A 24,486-nucleotide genomic window follows, 5' to 3' on the forward strand; every position below is an offset into this window, starting at 1 on the left:
GCCGGGCAGCTTGCCGCCGAGTCTCGTAGCGAATGTTAGGGAATGCTCTGTATATACAACTGACATAACTTGAACAAAGAAACTAGTTTTGTTATCTGTGTTGTGATGTTGGATTGATAAGTGTTGATTTCTTTAAAAGTCGAAAAGCCGCTTTTATCTCACCCTGTGTGTACGTATGTATGTGTGTATACGTGTGTGTGTGTGTGTGTGTGTGCCAAATATTTAATTCTCTTGAGGAATTTTGGGGGCCAGGAAGTGGCTTTTCTCCTTGAAGTCGTGGCCTACGCGTATGGGTCTCGTTCATTTTCTAGTACCAGGAGATGTATTCCAAGAGAAAATGAAGTTTCTTCCATTACACCAAAAGACTATAAATGCTACAACAATATCCTCAATCTATTAATAACCATATCACATTAAAAAAAAGAAGCTTCATGTTGGGAAAGCACCGTGATCAAAACTAATCGAGAGACCGCTGGGAAAAATTTCATTACTCTTTATTATTTTTGTTATGCCCTCTATTTGTTGTTGTTATTATTATTCAGTGTGTTCATAAAGTCCCGGTACCATTACTAAAAAATAGCTCGGAAACTACATGTTATAAAACAATGCTGTTGATTGCAAAATGAGCTACAACTCTCCACGTTTATATGCCATACACCTCAATGTGCGCCCCTCTAGTTGCTCTCAGAACATGAAGGCCGTAATCCAATTCTGCCCATACACGCCCTAGCATATCACCAGTAACAGGATACTCTCCGTTATTCTTCTTCGAAGAGTAGCAACATCTGGAACAGGAGTGCGGCAAAAACACAATCTTTGGCATACCCACAGAAGAAGAAATACAAGGGTTTGATATAAGGAGAGCGCGGTGGCCAGGGAATAGGGTTTTTGTAATGGTACCGGGACTTTATGAACACCGTGTATATTATGCTATCTACTAATTCCTATAGTAGTTTCCCTTTACCATAATGCAATGTCCCTCTTAGCATTGAATGTAACGTTCTTTGTGTTTGTATTGTTGCCACTATTTATTTATTTATTCTCTCTTTTTGTGTATTATCTTTCTTCGTCATTTCTTTTGGACAAGGGTTAGTTGTATGAATGACCTAAGAGGCCTGCTTTAATAAAATAATGATTATTCTTATAATATGATGAACATAAAATTATTATCGAATTCGTAACCCACATTTAACACTATTGCAGCTATGACAAATCTTTGCTACACGCCTTATTTTCATAGTTTGCGCCGCTTATGTTCCAATTTTGGGTAATCGCGACAAGAATGAACATCAGTTCCGATTCGCGCTTTATGAAACGCGTACCATTAGTCGGTTTCGGATCTTGTATCCAGTTTTGAAACTTTCAGGACATCCATAACGATCGCCCTTGCCCAGGCGATGATTCGAACCTGGGACCTTCGGCAGAGAGAGACTGTGCCGGTGCACTCCCGTCCACGCTTGTTCCCACTTTTTTTAAAAAAAATGCATGGCTACGCTACAGATTTGTGCCGCGTGCTTTTTGCCCACCCTGCACCCGCGTCCTACCACACCTAAGATAGTTGTGATCGATACGTGGGAATGTGGATCCTTGCACGAAAATATCACAGCCTGCCATTGTGCCAATAGAGCCTTCGAAGCAGGGAGCTCTTGGTAGGTAAACAAAGTGCAATAACGTTCCAAACACCAATTCCCCGCTTCTCCCCCCAGCCCCCGCTCCTCTCTTCCTAGGAAAAAGGATGGGAGTAAAACAAACACCGTTCGGAGATAAAGCAAGGTCAAGAGCCACTGGATCCGGGCAGAAAATTCGAAAACAACGGGAGAAGAAGAACGAAAAGCAGGAGGGGGAGGAAGATATTGGAGACCTGTGACAACAGACTCGAATGGAGGAGCAAGACAAGATAACGAAGATTGAGGAAGAAGCGAGGATTTCTGTCGCAGAGATTTCCTACAGGAAGAAACAATTGACTGTCAGGTTGGAGTTTGCTCTCCTTCAGAACGGCTACAGAGTGGCCGGGATACGTTCGAGCGTTGTTGCGGTTGAAGCAGTTGTTTGTCATCTTAGAAAGGCCCTGAAAGCAGCAAAAGATAGTAACGGCCTACAAAATGCAGTCCTAGAGTGGGGCCGAGCATTCAAAGAACGAAAGATGGAAATCAATATAAGCAAGACTAGGAATGTGCCGAAGCAGATTACAGATGTATGAAAATCGGCCGAAATTGACACATCGGTATCGGAATCGGCAAAAATCTGATATTTAAACCGGTACAGATTATACTAGAGTTTTAACCTTCTAATAAGTTTTATATTCTAGTTTTGTAAGATTTATTAAAAATTAGGTTATGATTCATCATTATTGTAGAGTTTTTGTAATAAAATTATTGCAAACTCTCACTCAGAGGATCAACCTAACTCAAAATCGGAAATAAAACACTACATTGCTGAACCAGGATCTGCTGTTGTATTGGAAATTCAAAAATGAGTATTCAAAATTGAAGCAAGTGCTGAGAAAATACTTGGGCATACCTGCTGCATCAGTATTCAGTGATTGAGTGTTCAGTGTTGCTGAACAGATTTGCGATAAGAGAAGAAGTAGGTTACTTCCTGAAGTGCTTCCAAATCTCGTGTTTCTGAAGTTGAATCTGGCAGAACAGGAATTCATTTTGCATTTCAAAGAACTGCTTGTGTACTAATGTTTAATCTCTTGAGAATCCATGTTCTTCTTAAAGGTTCACATAACATTTTGTAGATGCAAATGTACATTCGCATCTCTTGAGAATATATATGTATATACATATGATATGCAATAGAAATGTACATAGCAAATTTATTTTTGTCATGCTGAAAATAACATCCCATTTCTGTTTAATAATCTTATGTATCGGAATCGGTTAAATATCGGTTGGTATCGGTTCCAAAAATTATCGGTGAGTACATCGGCATCGGTCAATTTTCAGCTTCGTCACATCCCTAAGCAAGACTAAAGTTATGCATTTTACTAAACCAGCGAAGATGCGCATTCATTGGAATAATAAGGCCTTAGAACAAGGAGAACAGTTCGGATATTTAGGAACCATACTAACTGCGTACGGGAAAATGGACTCTGAAGTTAACCATACAATTCAGGTACTATAATATTAGTAGCACCATTATAGGTAAAAAAGAGATTAGTAAAGAAACAAAAATGAAAATATATAAAACAGTTTATCTCCCCACGCTATTATATGGATCAGAAAGTTGGATAATGCAAACCAAATCGGAGAACAGACTTGCTGCTACAGAAATGAAATTCTTAAGAAAAACTGTAGGAAAGACAAGGAGAGATATGGTACGAAACCCAAAAATAAGAATAAAATGCCTGAATCAGGAACTACTGATTGAAACCATCGAGAAGAGGGAGTTAGGCTGGCTGAGACATCTCATTAGGATGAAGGAAGAGAGAAAACCGAAGCAAATATTTGAGGCCCGACCAGAAGGAATGAGAGGAAGGGGACGACCCAGGTGGCACAGAAGAGAGGGAAGACACCAGATGAAGTGAAAAGACTAGCACAGAATAGAACTTATTTTAAGAAGTGGCTGAAAGGACCCGACGCCTAAGTAGGCATAAGGGAGGAGAAGAAGAAGAAAGGCCCTTAGAAAAGATGTAAATTCTCAGTGGGTACCTTGTCGTTACACTAAACGCGAGGGAGACGTAAATTACCATGAGAGAAAGTTTCTTTTTGGAGTCCGACTTTACGGATTCTTCTCCAGCGGCAAACGCGCCAGCAACTGCCGGTTACCAGGTAGTCCCAGCGTCGCGTAATCAGTCGAGAACCGTAAGCAAGGACCTTGATTTTTCCCAACCGAAAAATGTTAATTGTTGCAAAACAAACGTGTTTATGTATGTGCAGTGGCATGTTCTAAACACATTTAATGCATTCTAAATGGCGAAATAACACGAATCTTGCATTGTAGCATTTTCGCGAATTTCAGTATGTTTTGTATTATAACGCGAAGAATACGGCTAGCATTCAACATTTCTTGTGTTTCGGACTTTAAAAAATACAATGAAACATACTTACGCGTGTATATAGCGCATCCCCGCATCGTGGCCGTGAGGTCTAAGGCGCCAGGCTTCGGACTCGAGCTCCGGGACGCGCGCTGGTTCTGGGGGAAGCGTAACATCCTCTCTCCTGAGATTTCGGCCAATGTATGGGACCGGTGGCCACTCACCACCGCGAGGAGATTGGGGAGCTACGAATGAGTAGCGTGCCCGGTCATGGAAACCTACGACAACTGGGGGTTCGTCTTGCTGACCACACGTCACCCCGTAATTGGTTGGATGATCGTTCACCTTTGCTGAGGCATGTGGGGGGAGGCCGGCAGTCGGTACATAGGCCCTGGCCCTCGAGGGCTCGAGGGTTATTTATGGGGCGCATATCTTACAAACTTTTATCCAAAACACCCTATGGTGAATGTTATTCGTAGAATAAATCTGACAGCTACATCAAACCACACGTAAATGAAAAGTTGGGTTTACCAGAGGTAAACGTGACAACATGGAGAATATGCGACTGGTACGCATCTACTTGTGGCATGCGGAACCATACGAAATTTGGACGGCTGGTTTCGCAAAGCCGCACAGTTTGGAGATAAAAATTGTTAGCGGGTACTAATCATATGGACACCCTGTATGCACTTCTAACTCGATCGAAATTATCTTGATTTTGAAGCGTTGAATTCATTTGCAGTTTCGCAAAACCCCTCGTACATGGTTCAATTACATCTTCACGCAGCAGGCGAGTACATTAAATTCTTTAGGGTCCGTCCCTTTACAGGGCCGCATTGCATACTCCGCGTCGGCAAACTTGCCTAGCAACTAGTGGCGCAGAATCCCGCTAGGAGGGGTTAGTTTCGATGCCAGGGTGGAGCTTTATAGGGTCGAGGTGTCGTATTGTAGCGTCTCGAAATCGCAAAACTCCTGCCATTTTATTGCAACTCCCAGATACCCCCCTAAATTTAATTTAAACTCCGCACGCGATACGACGAGCATTTTACGACGCTACGCTCTGACACAATTGCGTGTTTTCTCCACTTTCTCCACCCCCTACCACTTTCTTCACCCACCCCCTTCCCCTTTCTCGTAGGGAGTAGCGGGTTATGGATATGCTAAGGAGAAAAGTATGTAACGATTGGCCGAAATTCCTTCCCCCGCTGACGTCATAGGGATGGGGAGGGGAGGGAAACATCCCGCTTCCCTCCGAGTCCAAGGACGCGGTCACCGCACGGTCTGTCGGTATTGATTTACGGGAATTCGCCTCAGCTCACCCCTACAAGGTTTCATTACACCTGGCTTTAATTTCGAGCAATTTCGATCAAGGTCGCTTTCCAGGTTGAAGTGGACGAACCCTAGCGAGCAAACTGTGAACTACAGGACGCGCACAGGATTGACCACAACGAATGATAAGCCCCGTCTGGTTCGCTGTACTTCTTGACACCCGGCGTAGTGTAGGTGTATCCTGCTGTACGGGTGATGCAAGGAAATGACGTTCAACCAAGTAGACGGAAAGCGGTGTTCAAGTTCAGAGAATTCAACAAACGCCTGTCTGCTGCTTTAAACGGTCATTTGATTCGTTAGCAAGCACCACGTGACCATACACAACATGATACACGGCTCCAGAACGTAGTGCAAACGGTGCAGACACCAAATACACTACTTCACACCAAATCAAAGAAGTGGACGAGTGGGTGTTGCACCGTGTAACCGAGACGCCCGAGTGCAGAGAGAGTCAAAAAGTGCAGGGAACTAGATGAGGCTAGTACTTTATCGGGTCCAGGCTCCCCATCCCCTTCCCTACGGACTTCCGGTCCACGGTGTCCCGTTGAAATATAGCAACCTATACCCTGTCACTGGAATCAGTGGAGCAAGGCCGCGCATAATGGAAGAGAAGGGGAGAAAGCTGCAGAGAAGGCTTGTTGCTGCATTCACTTCCTTGCTCACGAGTTCGTTGGTCGAGCCCCTTTCGAATCACCATTTGCGCAGAGACTTGCTTTTGTTTTCTTGCTCCAGAGATTCCCGGGGCAGGGTATAAGCAAGCATTCCGGTAGAAAAAGAAGGAAAAAACCTAAACTATACCCTGTCCCGGTTACCTCTGGAGCAGGCGAACGAAAACAAGTCTCTGAGCAAGTAGAGACGCGAGACGGCTACACCAATGAACACGTGAGAGGGAATGGGATTTCGTGGAGGGGAAAGCGACAGCAGTTACCAGCCTTCGCACCAGCGTGTACTGCTTCGCTCTGCCCACTCAATTCCCCCTCTCCTCAACCGCTATGCGCTGCCTTGCTCCAGAGATAAGAGGACGGAGTGTAGCTTCCATGTAGATTCCACCAACATACACATTAAAGTCGATTTGGAGATTGAAAACCCTTGCCAATGAAAGAGTTTATCGCATGTACGCTTTTGACAGAATAGCTAAATCGTAATGTGCCCGCACTGTGGAGCATCATTGAGAACGAGTCTTCTGGTCCATTGTGTCTCCTCTCAATTTGCCAAGAGTGATATTTACGGAAGGGTTAATGAAATGAAAAACGACCAGCCTCTGTGTAATTAGGAGAGGAAGGGCGATTTCATAATTACGGGTCACAGATACGCAAGGGATTTTTTTTTCAAAATGCTACATTTGTTTGTGATGACGATGAATTGGTTCGAACCCTTTGTTCTCCACCATTGTTGCATTTGGTCGAAGTTGTTCGATACATTCGCGTAACAATGCGGGACATAAATGTTAAAGTGGTCTCCTGTCTACGCGGGAGTGACTGTTACAGTAAATAAGCCAATCAGATTACGAAGCATACGAGGTTTTTTTTCCTGTTTGTTTCCTTTGACAAATTTATCATTAAATAACATGGCATATTATACCAGCTGTCACGTGGGTAGAAGTGGACAACTATATCGCGTGCTGTACACGCCACTATATCTGCAACTGTATGGGCTACTTATACACTCTAAGTAGCCAAAGAAACGAACTGGAAACTATCTTCTCTGCTTGATGGACAGCTATATCATGTCCTATGCGTGCAACTGAATCGCCTTCTTAAACGCTTCAATGACCAAAGAAACAAATCGGAAACCACAGAGCATTCCGTGATATTCGCTACGAGACTCGGCGGCAAGCGGCCCGGCGCTGACCACCGGGCCGCTTGCAGCCTAGTCTCGTAGCGAATGTCACGGAATGCTCACTTTCCGTGCGTCTATAGTCTACATTCTACACATTAGAGAGAAGGCTATACGTAGATGACGCAATCTACGCCAACAACATGGCGAAAGGTGATGACTTAGCAAAGTGCGCCGTGGAAGTAAAACAAAATTACACTGGGCATCAGTTGTTTATGTTTGAGAGGAACCTTACATACTCTTCCTTACAATTGCGAACAATTTCTTACCGAGAAAATACAGGAAATATTCTAGTGTTTTATGGGAAAAGACTACTTTACTTCACTACTGCCATCTGTTTTTTTCTATATACAATTCATCTTTCTTCACAGTTGATGATAGAAACAGAAAAGATAAATATTGTTGGAAATAGGTCAATTGATTAGGAACAAATGTAGTTGAAAATGCCACTTCCCTTTCATGAAAGCCTTGAAAATTAACATTAACGTAGTTTAGATTGTCTACGGATCCTATGTAAACTATAACCCTGTGTAATCTACATGTACATTACGTCTAGATAACGCATGTAGACGTAAACTTATAGTGTACGGCACATCACTGTTTCCAACTTACTGCACAACTAGCTTGCACAGGCGTGCGCAGACTCTCTGATTAGGGAGGGCAAAAGCCTTGATAAAAGCTGTCGGGAAAGAAAAATATCACTGTTTTTAGTTTCATTGCATTGATGGGGATGTATATATATATATATACACACACACATAGGCGCACAATAACGAATAAATAAATTGTCTCTGAAATGTCCCGCGCTCCTTTCCCTCCAAACAATTATGTTCATGCATTTTACACAAAACTGATTAGCAGCAAGAGTCTGAAGTACTTAGTAGATATAACTTTCTCTCTCTGATAATTTGTAATGCATCACAGAAAACAACTAAATCGCGAGCGAAGCGAGCAAGAGAATTTTTAGATCCAAATTATGGCAAACCTAAAACAACATTGATTTAATATGGCACAACAAATATAAACTGGCGCCATGGTATTCTCTTTTACATTTTTTTCCCCATATAGATCGTTCGGCGCCCAGGGCCAACTCTCGCCGCCCCTAGCTACGGCTATGAACTTCACAAGACTGCAAGAAAAGCAGACATTGCGAACGAAGCGAGCAAGAAAATTTTACTAAATGTATAAAATTTTATATCGAGGGGGGCAACTGCCCCTCTGTGACCCCTGCAGGTGCTCTTTGCCGTCTGGAGGAAATTATGCAAGAAAGACGTGAAAACTAATACCATCTTGAGTATCCTTTTGTCCTGCTACTGTTCTACTAATCTTGCTATAATTTATTTCAATGTTTACCCCCGCTAGAATTGATTTCTGTCCAAGTTTGGGGAGGGGCAATGACCATAAAGATTCTTCTACACTAAATTTCTAGGTGAAAGTATGATAATGTAGGAACATGGGCGAATGTCAACCTCAAAACTATATTTCGCACATATAATTTCATTTCAGTCACAAGTTTTAAGTTCAAGTGGTGTTTTTTGAGGGAGCAACACTATTATCGGGGTAATATGTCCCATGGAAAAATACCTTGTTTGTCTCTCAGTGGGAAAAATCTGCGGACGTCCATGATTAGGGGGGGCAACTGCCTCCCTCTTGCCACCCCGTGCGCACGCCTATGCTAGCTCGACGGTCAAATGGCTCTGGCGTGTGTGTTGTCCTATGTTTTCTCCTTATACAGGGTGACGCATATTGTATCTACCATCTTCAAATGACAACTGAAAGCCGGTGAGTGCTTGTAGTAAATTTATATGCTTATGCAATAAATCTATACACATAAGCATTTAATACAGTGTATAATATGGACAAAACAGACACCAGCGCACCTTGAAAATAAGGACTTCTAAATGTCCTCCTTCTGCTTGTATAAACTTTTCGAGGCGATGCTGGAAGGTTTTCATGAAGCGCGTCTCAACGTGTCCTGTGGAATAGCACTTATTTCACGGCAACTGACGGTTCACAACATTACCAGTGGTACTCCAGTGTCTAACACACCTCAGAATGCTGCGTCTCTCTGGAACAGGTGCATGGTGATCTTCATGGAGTTCATTAGTGGTGACGTCACAGCATACGATGCGCTGGGACTGAGTCTTCACAACGAGAGAACGTGTTTTCTTCCTATCCAATTCAATGCTATTTTCCTTCGGAAGGGGTAGTTTTAATTATTGTGACAGCAGTTAAGAAACACAATTGTGATGTGCATCGTACATCAATATAAAGGTGAGATTTAGGAGAATACGACTATATATCACACATACCTTACAGAGAATAAGGTAAAGAATAACCGGAGTAAGAAAATCATGTATTTTCATAACATTCCAGTTCCGAGTACAGCCGAAGCCGACCCGAACTCACCCGATCTCAAGTTCGCCACGCTGCCGCTATGGATGATGGGAAACCAGCAGCCTCAGGCGATTGAACCGACGGCGCCAATTGGCTGAGATTTCTTTTGGAGCATTCGCTTTACTCGATTTCCTACTCCATTTATTCTTTACATTCTCATCTGTAAGGTATATGTTATATGTAGACGTATTCTCCGAAATCTCATCTTTACATTGATGTACGATGTACATCACAATTTTGTTTCTTAACTGCTGTCACAATAATTAAACCTACCCCTTCCGAAGGAAAATAGCATTGAATTGGATAGGAAGAAAGCACGTTCTCGCGTTGTGAAGACTCAGTCCCAGCGCGTCGTCTGCTGCGACGTCACACTATTGGACTCCATTGTTCCGCCGCAGTACCCGATGTCTGTTTGGATGAAGGCTTCCACCGCCGCAATCCGCGTCTGCACCGGTCAACGCTCCATGACGCTAATTTACTGACTCCCAACTCTTCATGGATAGAGGTATTCCACACATGCGCACTTGCATTCTGGAAGTGTTGCCAACTCAAATTGGTAGACACAATATGTGCCACCTGCTCGTGTTGAGTGCCCTTTTAACTTGGTAAGAAAATTTTAGTTCTGAGAGTCAGATGTTGATTCTAGTTACAATAAGGGGCTGGACCCCGAACAATGTGACGGGAGCAAATAACCAAGGTGTTGACGCACCAAAAAAACTCAATCAAACCACGCAACGTTTCCTAGTTCAAGCTTCAATTTTCACTCTAAACCGCCTTGTACACGATCAAACGAATCACGAACAAGTCGTTGAATTGAACGCTTAAAAGGAAATGACGTCAGACACAACGTCTCATTGGATGCAAGGTTACGTCAAATAATTTAGGAACGGTTCTAAATAACGCCATCCAAGCCTGACTGTATCGACCAATCAGAGCACATGCTGTTGAAATCGAATCGATTATCGAAAAGAAGCATCGAGGTATAGCATGCTATTTATTTCTATTCTGTGGTGATGAGAAAGCATCGTGGGATGTGTAAGCACGTGTTTGTGACTTGAGAGAAAGGAAAGGAGGAACACCCTGCATTTATTTAATCTCAACAATACAGAAAACAATAATGAATATTTATTTCTACAGCAAAGGAGTAATGTGATAATGGAATATATTAGACAGGACGTCAACCAAACATAATATTTTGTGTTGATCTTGAATTGAAGTTTAGAAAAACAGAACGAAAAAGAACTATTTGCATATCTGTGGAAATGAGATTTTTATAAAATTATTTTGTTGTGTTCGCATTGTTTTTCTGATGTCTCAAATTACATTTAGGCTATTAATATCGAGAAAATACATCAACATCACACTTTTTTCGAGTTTCTAACATGCCTTGGTAAAATGTGAACCTGTCCAATTTTTCTTTGATCACGATTTCCTGTTCAACGACTTTCAATTGTCGATTTTAGCGTTCAATTCAAGGACTTGTTCGTGATTCATTTGATGTACAAGGCGCTTACAGCGAAAGGAAACGAGTGTCAAGAATTGATGCTTTCCCAAACAATGCGGCAACTTTCGCTATGCAGCGTTGCCAACTTCAAGATTTCAATTTTTCTCTCCACAAGGAAAGCGAGCGAGAACCAAGATTTAATGGTTCTCCAAAAAATGTTGCAACGTTCATAATTATTGTGAATGTAAATGTTATTCTTGCGGCCATCCTTATAAGCCTATCAGCTTATAAAATGGCTTCAGAAAATTACGAAATATAGCATCACTCTAACATTCAATTTCCGTCAAATCCCTTGTATTCTTGATTCTCCTCCGGGGCTAATGATGCTCGAACTGAAAGGAAAAACAGCGCAAGTTTGATCTCATATGCGTGGGGACCGTCTCGAAAGAGTGGGGGAGGGGGAATCTCGCTTCCTTCGTCGTCACGTCAAACATCGCCCCTTCTTCTTTCATTTTTTTTATTTCGATTCCTCTCCGTCACGTGACACTTCGTTGTCTTTTCCTGTGAATGTTAAACGTGGCGGAAGTAATGGGCTTCGATCCTGCTTCCTCATGCGCGAGAGTTATTGTTTGCCCAGTTCATCCGGAGCAAAAGACGCTCTCCTGGTAGGATGGCAACCGGGAACACGTTCTCGTCTCTTTCCAGCAGTTATTGCATGCAAAGTCAGCTGCCCGTGCAACTGAATCTTCTACTTGATTGATTGATTTGGTGTTTAAATGCACTTTATGCACAGTAAGGCTAATCGGGACTGGACCTACAGCTTAAAGTGGGATCCGAACCACTATGCGCCTCCACCGGGTATCGAGCCCGGAACCCCTTGATTACAAGGTGACGACACTACCACTGCGCCATCGGGAAGGCCCCTGAATCTCCTAAACGCCCTACTGGTCAAAGGAACAATGTGGAAAATATCTTCCTTGCTTCATTTCCAACTTGCTGGACAACTGAATCTCCAACTTAAACGCTCTAGAAACTAACTGGAAACTAGCCCCTCTGCTTGCTTCCCAACTTCTTGGACAACACTTTCACCATAGCTAAGAGCAACCTAATGACAACATCACAAAGACGTCCCCTGTATTTCCCTTAAAAACGTAATGATATATTATTCGCTGTTACAGATCTCAATTTAGTGGGGGGGGGCGTGGAAGAATGATAATCTATGCGCGCGTGTTGGGGGGGGGGTTGTAAAGTGTGTGTGGGTACGGATGTGAGGGTGTGTATTATGCATTAATGAATTAAATTCCAAACCATGTAAATTGAAAATGCACCTCCTCTGGATACGATACATAAATTTCCGATCCTGGATACGATATCCAAATCAGAATTTCTGGAAACAATAATCAAGCCACAAATCCTGGATACGATATCCAAATCACGAGTCCTGTAAACGATATCAAAATCACGAATCCTGTGTAAGATGTCCGAGTCACGAATTCTGTAAACGATATCCAAATCACAATTACTGGAAACGATATTTAAATTACAAATCCTATTTTCGATATTAAATTCACAATTCCTGGAAAAAGGTAAAGTGCTCCCCTGTGCTTAGCACCACGCCATGAAGGCGTAGAGGGTGTGGAGGTAACGTCCCACACTTTCTTGATCCGGTCGTGAGTGGGGATGATGTGATCAGCATCACGCCCCTGAGCGCCTTTACCCCCCAGGGTTTCCCACAGGTACCCATGTTATTCGACGCTGGGTGGGCGCCGGGGCCGCTTCCATCGTTAGAAAAGTTCCCGGATTTGAACCGGCCGGGGATCGAATCCGGGACCTTTAGCATGGTAGTCAGACGCGTTACCGACTGAGCCACCGCGGCCAATCCACAATTCTTGGAAGCTATATCCAAATCACGAATCCTGTAAACGATATCGAAATCACGAATCCTGTAAACGATATCAAAATCACGAATCCTGTATAAGATGTCCAAGTCACGGATTCTATAAACGATATCCAATCCCAATTCCTGGAAACGATATTTAAATTACAAATCCTATTTTCGATATTAGATTCACAATTCCTGGAAGTTATATCCAAATCACGAACCTGGAAAAAATATCCAAATAAGGAACCGTAAGCATCGACATCTTCAAAGACCCGAAATTAGTTAGGACTTCCTTTCTGCATGTAGATGCAGGCAAATACCATTGTCAAGGACAAAGAATCGGGCAATACCTTCAGTAACACGTCGTACTCCTCACTCCACCCTCTGTCGACTAGAAAAGCCAAACCGAACAATGCCACAGGGGACAGGGAAGGGAACCTTCCGAAGTAATTGCCTAATTTTTGGCAGAGGACGAAAGTTCAGGATCCAGGATAGGTTCCCGTATTGACAAAATGTCAACGGAATTGCATGGCATTTCAACCGCTTGATGCACAACGTGGGGGAAGAGGGGTGCTTCTCGAGCGAAGGAGCAGATGGAGGTTGCATTCAGTTGGATTCTCTCTGAACGTATCCTCAGCGCTTTCTTTCGCATCATTTGGCATACATAGGGGACAGTTGATGGGGCAAAAGCTCAACCTTAAAGTTTTTGAGAAAAAAAAAGAAGAAGAAGGCAGTAGTTGATAGATTGATTCATTTGGTTTATTTTATTTGCTTTTCTGAAACTTTTGCTAATCGCGAAGATGAGGATGAGTGATGATATGATGAAATTGATGAAGGGACACTCACAAAGAACACCTCGGAAACCGCCGGCCTCCGTGGCAGAGTGGTCCAGGGGTCCCGGGTTCGAATCCCGGTCTGGGCATGGGTGTTCGTGAGTGTCCATTCATCAATTTCATCCCCATCTTCGCAATTAGCCAAAAGTGGCTGAAAGGCGAAGTAAAACAATAAATCAATCAATCAAATCCTCAGGAGCCCTGGCATCGTAGCGCACTGTGACAACCACTCCATCTCGGAGATAGGCTAAATGCCATTGCTGTAAGGTTTCGTTCACACAGAATAGAAATGCCATTCTTATACCTTGGTTTTCTCTAGACGTGGAAATCTGTCTTATGGCATAACCATACATACACGCACACACACAAACAGTGTGGTATAAGATGTGCCTGATTGTAAGGGACTTGCACGAAGTCCATGATCAAGGTGGAATCAAAATAATATAATATGAACGTGAAGGAAATTCAATTTGAGCTTAGGTTTTAAGTGCAATTTTTGCAGAGATATCCTAGTCGGAAGTTAACCTACAGTTAAAAGTAGGATCCGAACCACTATACGCTTCCACCGAGTATCGAACCCGGAACCCCTTGATTACAAGGCGACGATTTGCCACTGCGCCACCGGGAAGGCCTTTAAGGTTATCGCCCACCGAGACCCCGGAAACGCGCCATCCCGAACCTTATTGCTTTCCAAGGTTAGTCCGCCCATGTACCGCGGAACATTTCCCATGCTCGGCTGCTGCGGAGCAAAGCATGACGCTTGACGGAGCTAAACGAAGAGACGCGGAATTCCACGAGAGGGCATTTGGAAAGGCGGCCAACGGAAATTTCCGCATCTCAGTGGGCGTTAAGCTTTATCTTGCTCAGAAAAGAGCCAGATTGAAGACTTCCGTTGTTCAGGTTCAGGAATGCCAGAGTGTTTTTCAGGCGTATATCATTACTGAGAGCATTTCAAATAGATTGGGAAGAGATTCGACAAGCAGGTTCCCTACAGCCGGCTGTTGAAACAACCAGCGTGGTTAAATCTTGAACAACCCTCGTACCACGCGGTCTCTGGCAATCGAGGACCCAGCGGCATCTGGAAGGGGGGAAAGGTCTTGTTCTCCGAACTGATTTCCTAAGCACTTGCACCCTGGCAGGACGCCAAATCAGAACTCCAGAAGGATAATTGACGAAGAGGCTTATCTGTCGACACTCGTAACCGCGTCTGCATCCATCCATGCAAGGAGCAGGGGGAGGAGTTACACAAGCCGTTGATTGCGAAGAATTTGTCGTGGGATCAGGGTTCGCAGTTTCAATGTGCTTGGCAGTGATGTAGCGTCTTCTGAGCTCCTTTCGGTCCAGACGGTGGAATGTTGCCGCAGAGTTTTTCAGGTAGGATCCCAAAATTTCCAGACTGAATTGCTGCGTGTGGAGCCACGGGCGGAATTAACCTTGAGGGCAAAGCCTTGTTAGGGAAAGAAAACCCACAGCACGCTGTTTTACAAACTCTGTTCTGATGCGTACAAATCAGAGTGGTTAGCACTGGTTCGAATCCCGGCCTGGGGATGTGTGTTGTTTGTGCGTGTTCCTCAATATCATCATATCCCCACAGATTCTCGATCTCGGCCATTTTGGAGGTGATGTGTTCAACAACACGCTCTGGCCGATTTGAGGCTTGGTGAACCCCGGAGCCGCCTTATGCGGAGAAAAGGCCGGTAAACTTCCGACCTTAGATCACACATCCCGGGAATCGAACCTGGGTCTCCTGCGTGACAGTCAGACGCCTTACCGACTAAACCACCGAAGCTAAATAAAATAAACCAAATCAAAAACAAAACAGGGGCTTATGTACGGGAGGGAGGGGTCCAGACCCCCAGAAAATCTCATTCCTGTGTACATTTAGTGTAATTGTAGCTGTATTTGTATACACACCTCTGATGCGGAACTCATATTTACCCCAAACAACGAAACCCGGATGTAAACTAAATTTACGACTCTTTTTACACTTAGAACCTTTACTACCCACTCGCTTAGAAATTGCATGCATGGCGTATGAAACACTGTTGATCCACTAAACTTTGGCAGTCTTACCAATCCTAGAATGGTAGTCTTCGTTCATTTGATACAAGTACAGGGTAAGCATAAAGTCTTTCCCTGATTATGAATATTTATATCTCAACTTCCACGGTAGATAGGCAAAAAAACCTATGGCAATAAGTAGTGCAATACATCTGATTCGTAGAGACGGTCCCGCATAATGGCCACCGCGTTCGCCGGACATAACACCTCTTGACTTTTTTATGGGGTTACGTTAAGGACACAGTGTTTAGTTCATCAGTTCCTGATATGCAAACTCTTCAGACACGAATACGGGATGCTATAGAGACGGTGACGGGATAACAAAACATTATGAGTTAAGCTACCATTTCCAACAAACCGCATATATGTATCTAGCATAATTCTTTAGCAATAAAAGTTTGTAATCAGGGAAAGACTTTATGCTCACCCTGTATGTTAGCATGTTCACTAGGTATTTGCTAAAACCATCTACATAGAATTTCTAAAAGGGATCCGGGGGTCGAGACCAGGTGAAGGTATATTCCACTATAGTTCAGATCTCACTTTAAACTGTGGATAGAATACCAATGTCTGTGCTTAAAACAAAAAAAATCGAACAAATTTTCCAAGTGAAAATATTGGGAGGGCAACTGCCCCCCTGTCCCCGTGCACACGCCTATGATGGACATACTCAATATATCTTCAGCTGAAAAATCACCGATTATCATTATTTTAGAGAGACAGCGAGAGAGAGAGAAAGCAAGCACGTGATTACGTTATGCTTCAGTATCTCATTAGTATAATTTGAGCATGACGTGGTTAAGCTTCACTTTCGGTGTGATGACGTCATGAGATATCTAATGTTCGAACAGCATTGGCAACCACTTGGTAGTTGAGGGGATGAGGCGCAGCATGGCACAAGGAGCATATTTATTATAATTCAGACAAAATGCTTACGAGTATTGCAAAAAAGGACGGAGATGATTCGGATGTGGATGTCTCCTCATGCAACACTTGCAAGCGAGCCTTTTTAAACTTGATTAATAAGCTACCTGGTGGCCAGAATTAAAGTTACCCACCTCAGAGCCCTCTGTAGCCTGTTTGAGGCATCGTAGAACTCTGAAATTTGGTGAATCCACTATGCAGACCATGGGGAAGAAAATGGCGATAAAAAAACAGTCCAATTTTCCGCCACCAGGTTGAAATGTGGCGCTGTACTTCCATGATGGGTTGTACAAATAATCACGTTAAGTGATTTAGCTGAGTTATTAATTAGAAAGACATTTGTTAGTGGCTGGAAGTTGCGAGAAAATAATCTTTCGTTTATTGCAAGATTGCAAGATAAAGGCAAATCCATAACCAATTAGAGCAGTTTACGTCATTATTACAACATGGAAATAGAGCGCCACATTTCAACCTGGTGGCGGAAAATTGAACTATTTTTTCTTTATTATCGCCATCCCCTTCACCATGGTCTGCATAGTGGATTCACCAAATTTCAGAGTTCTACGATGCCTAAAACAGGCTACAGAGGGCTCTGAGTTGGGTAACTTTAATTCTGGCCGCCCGGTACATAAGGAAATCTCAAAATTTCGTACTCTGTCCCAAGAATCTCTAGAGCGAGCGAACAATTGACTGATTGATTTAGTTTATTTTATTTCGTTTTTCTGCCACTTTTGGCTAATCGCGAAGATGGGGATCAGTGATGATGTGATGAAACTGATGAAGGAACACGCACAAAGAACATCCATGTGGGATTCGAACCCGCTACCCGTGGCATCGTAGCGAGCTAACGAAAACCAGTCTCTGCGCAACGGGTGACTCGAGAGACCTCGAGCAATGAACTTGTGAGTGACATCAGCTAACAGCTGTTTGCAGCAGCGCGCAATGCTATGCTCCGTCCACTCATTTTCTCCCCTTCTCTGCCGTTACGCGCGGACTTGCTCCATTATTCCACAGACAGAGTATACACTGGCGTAACACTAAACCACAATTCATACTTTAGCCGCACCACTAAGTAATGTTACATTATTTTAAGTGTCGACATTTCAAATTGCAAGATTATATTGCCTAGTACTAGAGTTGACGAGCTGTATCTTTGCGGGTGGCCTTGGCTACTCCGCGCAGAGTGTGAGAGAGATACGTTTATGTAGTTGCCACCTACTGGCCCTTTCGGTGGTCGACAGCAAGGACAGAACACAAGGATAATGACGCGCAGCCGGTAGCTCCTCCCTAGGGCATTGCATGTAGGTATGGAAAAAAAATATTTTTAAAATTATATGGTGCACCCCTCCTATGTTGTTTCTACTGGCAAAATATGAATGCATACCAAATTTTAGGTCATTTGGTGATGTTTTGACCCCCGCCCAAAACGATTAACTGATTTAGATTATTAATCATCGTTTTCCTACACTAAAATCATGACAAAAATGTTTGCAATGTAAGACAGTTTATTATACAGAGAAGACAAACTCCATATATAGTAACTAACAAGTATGGTAATAGTGAACACACAATCATATGAAATCACTTTACTGGATTTATGGTTTTATGGAGGAGAGTGCTGTTAAGTTTTTTAATGTCTCTTTTTGAAAGTTGGGAATTTTTTTGCGGTGATATTCGACCACTTGCAATAAGAACTGTTTTTGTGTTTCATCATTGGTAACACTAGTTGAGAAGTCTTGGATTAGTTTCACAGCCCGTTCCGACAGATCATTCACCACTTTGACATGCCGCACATATGTCTCAGCTTCTTGGTAATTGGGATCATTATGCCATTCACTAACAGGTTTTCTTAGCCAGTCGCCGCCAATTCCCATACTGTGAAACAAGAACCAGGATTTAGACCCAATAAGGGATGATAGTTTTGTACTGTGGCTAAGAATAGGAAAAGTTGGATGGCCCCTTTCAAACTCTTTTGGTCGAGGAATTCGGAGCAATGTTCGAGCAATCTGCTGCCGTTCTGAAGAGGAAAGTCTGTTTGAAAATAGAGAGAACACAGCACATTCTTCGGTTAAGTACCAGAAGTGCCTTTCCATGGCTTTTATGGCTGCATTTGCAACTTGAGGATCATGCTTGCAATACTTGTTCAAGTCATGCCATAGCTTGAGATCATTATACACTGCATCGGCACCAATGGATGAAGAGAGCCAGTTTTCAACATGGAATAGTGCATTAAATTTGCATAGTGCTTCCAGTTTACTGATCATGTCCTTGTCATATCCTGCTTGAGCACTGAAAGCAAACATCTTTGCAGGATACAAAATGGATGGCATCCATCGAGCTTGATGCGCTGCTCCTGGTTTCAGCCAGTGTATTCCTCTTTCAGGTGTCTCACCCAGAAGTATCAACATCAATTCAGCACACTCCCGAAAGTCAGCGCGAGGTAGCAAGTTCTTTCTATTTGGAGTAGAAAGTATTCTCTTCAGTGATTGTATAGAATTTTCCATAGTGAGTTTCAAACTCCTGTCTTTGATTTCTAGGATGTTAAAACCAGCTTCTGTGTTAATAGTTGACCAAATAGAGTCTCTGAATTGAATGAAATTGGTGTTTTCAGGACCTGATGTTGCACCAAACAATTCTTTGTGAACTGAACTCAGAATTCTTTCAAATATGTGATGCCGACAAGCCAGCATAAACAACTTCTTGTCAAAGAGGTTTTCCAGCCTAACAATTTTCCATCCTGAGTTTGAAGCTGTAGTGTCAAAAACAAGGGATCTCACATTATCTGAAATCTCCCACTCGTTTGCTAGGGCAAACGTAGCGCTTGCTTGTTCTTCACCTGTTGTGTTTGTAATTACAGGGATACCAAGAACTTTGCCTTCTTCACAGACTGGCATACCAGATACCAAAATCACTAGTCTTTCTTTGTTTTCTTTTTTGAAGTCTGGAACCAGCTTACCATCCCAATGTAGTGTTGAGTGCTTCGGTGCTGTGAATGTAGCCTTAATTGCTTGCGCTGATGATTTCCTAACTTCCTTACCTGCTGTCCAAGTGCTTTTAATTGAAAGAGTTGCTTTTTTCAGTGGAACTCCACCTTCTGTAAGAATTGCTCCCATGAATGCTGTTCGTTGACCAGCTGATAGATTATGGTTGATATGATTTTGCTTGTAAATTAATTTCTTGGTAGATTTAAAGCAATTGACGAACTTTTTCTACGAAGTGTCGTACCTGTACCTGTTGCACCACTGCTAGTTGAAGGGAATACAAACTCAGGATCTTCAATTGCATCAGGTTCAGCATCAAAGCCATCCGAATCACTTGAATCAAGGCTACCAACTTTATCAAATTCTAGGCTAGTACTTGTGTTTATGTTTGTCTTAGTTGAAGCTTCTTCTTGGCGACGCTTCTCCCTCACAGCACGCTCAATTTCTTTTTCGTTATGAGATAATTTCCTCATAACTTTTGCAAAGTATGTCTTATCAAAAACACCTAACTCCATTTTTCTACATGACCTTTGATCTTCTAAGAATTGCACATCTTCCAGAATCATTTTCCTAGTCCTACATCTGTCATGTTCTATAATAGAAATAGCATTGTCATGTGCTATGTCAAAGAGTAGAAGAAGAGATATGAGAAAGCTTTCACTCTCAGCTGGGAAGTTCTTCCTTGTTTTGTGTTTCCGAAGATTTTCGTATTGCACAATTAATTTATTGAGTTTTACTTTGGAATGTCCCGATCTGACAGGCGTCACTGGAATGCCAGAAAGCTCCCAAAACTTTTCTGCCTACAGGATAACGAATTTTATAACATAATCCCTTTTATCTTCCTGCATGGGTCCACGATTGAGAAAAACAAAGTAGCGAAGCACATCCCCATTGGTGGGCAGTTGAGGTCCTTTTTTCGGGGTCAAATCTTGCAGTAAATTACTTAAGAGCCACGCTTCAGACACTTCTCTATCATCCTTTCTAAGTACCGGGCGGTTTGGTGTGGATGAAATTGAAGGAACTGCCTCATGAGGTGGTTCTTTTCCCATATTTACACTCATATCTGCCTTGGTTACAACCTATAAAAGAAAAATATAATAGGTTACAACTTGTTGCCATGTTGTTAATGTCCGTAAAATGAACAAAGTATATAAAATTACAAACAACAGATCAGACAACTATTTTTGAGGTGGGCGGGGGTCAAAACATGGCCTACAGACCTGAAAATTTGCAGGCGATTATGTTTCAATAATAGTAACAATATGGCAGGGGTGCACAAGAAACTTTCGAAAAATTTTTTTTTTGCAATGGTCTACTCCTCCCCCTTGCTACTGCGCAGCTGGGCTTGGGCAGGGTTCACCCGCAAATATACAGCTCGTCAACTCTAACTAATGTTAATACAATTATTATATTGCCTCTACTAAAACTGAACTTATATTACGTTCTCTTATTAACATTAAAATAAGAAATAACTACAACTATCCGCCAACAATGTTTACGATACATAAGACACTTATTTTGGAAGAACTCGAACTTATTGGTGAGATTAAATACATGTTTAAATGAAGCATTGCGGAAACCTTATGATAATATTTTATGTTGAAAGCACAATCTAACTTGGGTTTGACATTTTGTTTGCTTGAGTTTTCAAGTCCCTTTTATGCACAATTAGGCTAATCGGGACTGGACCTACAGTTGAAAGTGATATATGAACCTCTATGTGCTTCCAGCGGGTATCGATATGTGTAATCACATATCTCCCTGCATGGTTGATATTTTTCATGAAAATTCTTCTTCTTTGTCTTTCTCCACGTTGAGAGGAATTTTCCTTAATGTGGTAACACTGGGTTGAACAATTGAAAGTCGTGCGGAATTCAGCTTTCGTAAATGGGCGTCGGGAAATAGGGTCGAACAGGTCCGACGATCTCTCTGGCACTGCGCATTTCAAGTTATAAAGAAATATAAAGCTTACTATGTTTATTGTTAATAACAGAAAACAGTTCAGCTAATTAGTGCATGAACAGAGTAGCCAAAGTATAAATTGTGTTAGAACTAAAAAAAAAAGAAAATATGTTAATCCAGGAAAGAGATTGTTTTCATATTCTACAGTTTAAATCATAGTTTCCTATGAGAGGTCCAACAACATTAACTGTATCACTAAAACGTTTCCTAACTTTTAAAGGTTGTTCTTGAACAAAATATGCAAACGTTAATAGCAAAATAAAATGACTATGCGTTTCAGTACACTAATTGTATGAAATGTCAGAATATAATGAAAATAGTTGTCTTCGATATTCCCCCATCTGGTGGATCAAATGAGAAAACATCTCAAGAATACAACAATACATTTGCAACAAAATTCCTTTATAAACATAACAATGATAGTAACAATACAATTACTATTACTGTTATTATTTCCACTCTTCAAGGTTTATAAATGGCATGACGCACCCTAAAAAAAATTCTGTCGACGCCCATGCTTTGACATCGAAATGCAACTCAGCGAATAATCATTGATTGCAAAATCATCAGAGAAAAGGAAAAAAATTGTTAATAATTTATGTTGTCATAAGTTTCCATTTTCCTGGCATGAAAACGTCAGTGACGTCACGGGTTCAAATTTCAGGAAGTGCTTTCAAGCTACCCACCTCACTTGTGCATCATGATAATTGGCTAATGTCATGAAGCTGGCAACATTCAGTGTACACAGAACGCAAACTGAGGAGCGTCTCCGTTGCTAGACGTAAGCAAACAGTTTTTGCAGCCAAAATCATCCGTTTCCTTTGACACAGAAAGGGTAGGCAAGGGGAGGGGAGACCTGCGGGCAAAAGCGGTGGGAAATTTTAATTCGAAAAACACCAGTGCTCTCTGGCGAGCAAAATCTCAACCAGTGGTTCTATTGTTTGGTTTGTGACAAGTGTTTTCCATTATACAAACATCAGACTCCATCAACTCCCCAGTTTCCGTTCCCTCCCCACACCACCTTTTCGAGTGATGTTGGTTCCTTGTTGTTCCAAATGGTGCTCCTGTTTATTGATTGGCAATACGAAGCGGTAATGAAAATTGAAGCTCAAATCAGGGAGACACGACCAGCAACGTCGGGTTAAGCAGCGTCGTTGAGCCGAAAAGGAGAGAAAGAAAACTCGTGATTTGGAGATATTTTTGCGCGCGGGGTTGCAACACTGCAAGTTATTAGAATGAACACTTATACTTATCTAATACAGTCAAGAGTGGGTTGAAATAACTAGGAAACTACTGCTGGAATGGAAACACTGATTGATTCATTTAATCAAAGTTTCCTCTCGAGCTCATCTGATTGTGAATTTCAACCTCGCACTTTTGGGGTAATCGCGAAGAATGGAATGAGGGATGATTGATTCATTGATGGATTGAATTTTAAAATTTGGGTGCGTCAGCACTTAAGCTATTTTGCACCCGTCACATAATACGGGGTCCAGCCACTTACCATTACTAAAATATAACTAATATAAAAAAACTGTAAGGTCGAAGGACTAAAATATTTTTACCTGCGTTAAAAGCTGAGGCTGTAAAGTGGCACTCAGCACATATATTTATTTATTTGAAAAGTCCTGAATACAGAAAAATCCATTTTACATCAGGATATCAACCGGAAAAGAAATAAACGAAATAATAAGATGGACACATACACACACACACATACATATATAACAAGAATAATAACAACTAGAGCAAAAATAATATTATTTACACTTCAGCTGCTTTATGCACGCCGTTCTGTAAGTCTGCTTTGATAAATGGAAGTCCGGAACGTCTCTTAGTGAGTTGTAAGTTGTTTGTAGCCTGTAGAGAAGTGATCTTTGTTCTAAAGATAGACTTGAAGATTTAATGTAAAATAAGTTGTTGCATTTACTGTTGGGACGTGGGAATCTGATATTAAGAAGTGGCAATAGTTCGCTGGTGAAAACTTGCCCATTAATGATTCTGAAGAGTAGTGTTAAATCTGAGAGTTGACGGCGAAGACAAAGGTCATGAATTTGTATAGTGGATAGAATTTCTTGTTTGGAGAAGTTTGCAAGGGTTGGGCATCTGTGTTTGACTATTCTGACGAAGAAACGTACTACTATAGACAAAACACAGGACAACACACACACACATCCTTACGAGAATTAACTGGTCGTAGGTTTGGACGCCAGAGCCTCGTTAGTCTGCAAAGTGAGGTTGATAATTGAGTGTACTAGTGGAAGGGTCACCCCTTACACTTCGACTGAGGAATGATATGATGAAATTGATGAAGGGACACTCACAAGGTCAGGATTCGAACCTGGAACCCCTAGCGCCGTAGCGTGATGTGCGTAATTTTGATTGTGTGAAGATCCCTCATCAGTGCTTGATTCTGTAGACAATTTTTTTTTCTAACAAGGTGATGATTGATTGAATTGTGTTATTTTACTTCGCTTTTTGTTCCAATTTTGGCTAATTTGCGAAGATGAGGATGAGTGATGATACGATGAAATTGATGAATGGACACTCACAAACATCCATGCCCAGGTCAGGATTCGAACCCGGGACCCCTGACATCGTAGCGCGATAAGCTAACCACTCTGCCACGGGGGCCTAACAAGATGATGAAATTATTATTTCCACACAAAGAGATTTGTACTATAAATTATGTTTGTGAAGCAGCAACTGTGCACAAATCTTCTGATTCTGAAAAGCAACATAAATTTTGATTGTAAAAAAACAATGTTATATTAATAGCACCAACTTTGAAATAAATTTTAATTTGGAAATGATTACCTAATGAATATTTCTTCTTTTGACATGTATCCGAGCAA

General features: G+C 42.1%; 1 protein-coding gene across 3 annotated transcripts in view; it reads left to right on the forward strand.

Annotated features, from left to right (window-relative positions):
* Window positions 1-24,486, forward strand: part of LOC145994004 (acetylcholinesterase-like) — a 476,238-nt gene that overhangs the window by 81,372 nt on the left and 370,380 nt on the right. The window contains exon 1 of one of the 3 annotated variants that reach the window (XM_083130065.1): window positions 14,991-15,077. The exons of the other annotated variants lie outside the window; for them this stretch is intronic. The gene's annotated coding sequence lies outside the window, so the exon portion shown is untranslated. Of the gene's footprint in view, window positions 1-14,990; window positions 15,078-24,486 lie in introns of those variants that run through there. 3 annotated transcript variants of the gene reach the window in all.

The sequence above is a fragment of the Lepisma saccharinum genome, chromosome 10, assembly GCF_977018435.1.
Source record: "Lepisma saccharinum chromosome 10, izLepSacc3.1, whole genome shotgun sequence".
Classification (NCBI taxonomy): domain Eukaryota; kingdom Metazoa; phylum Arthropoda; class Insecta; order Zygentoma; family Lepismatidae; genus Lepisma; species Lepisma saccharinum.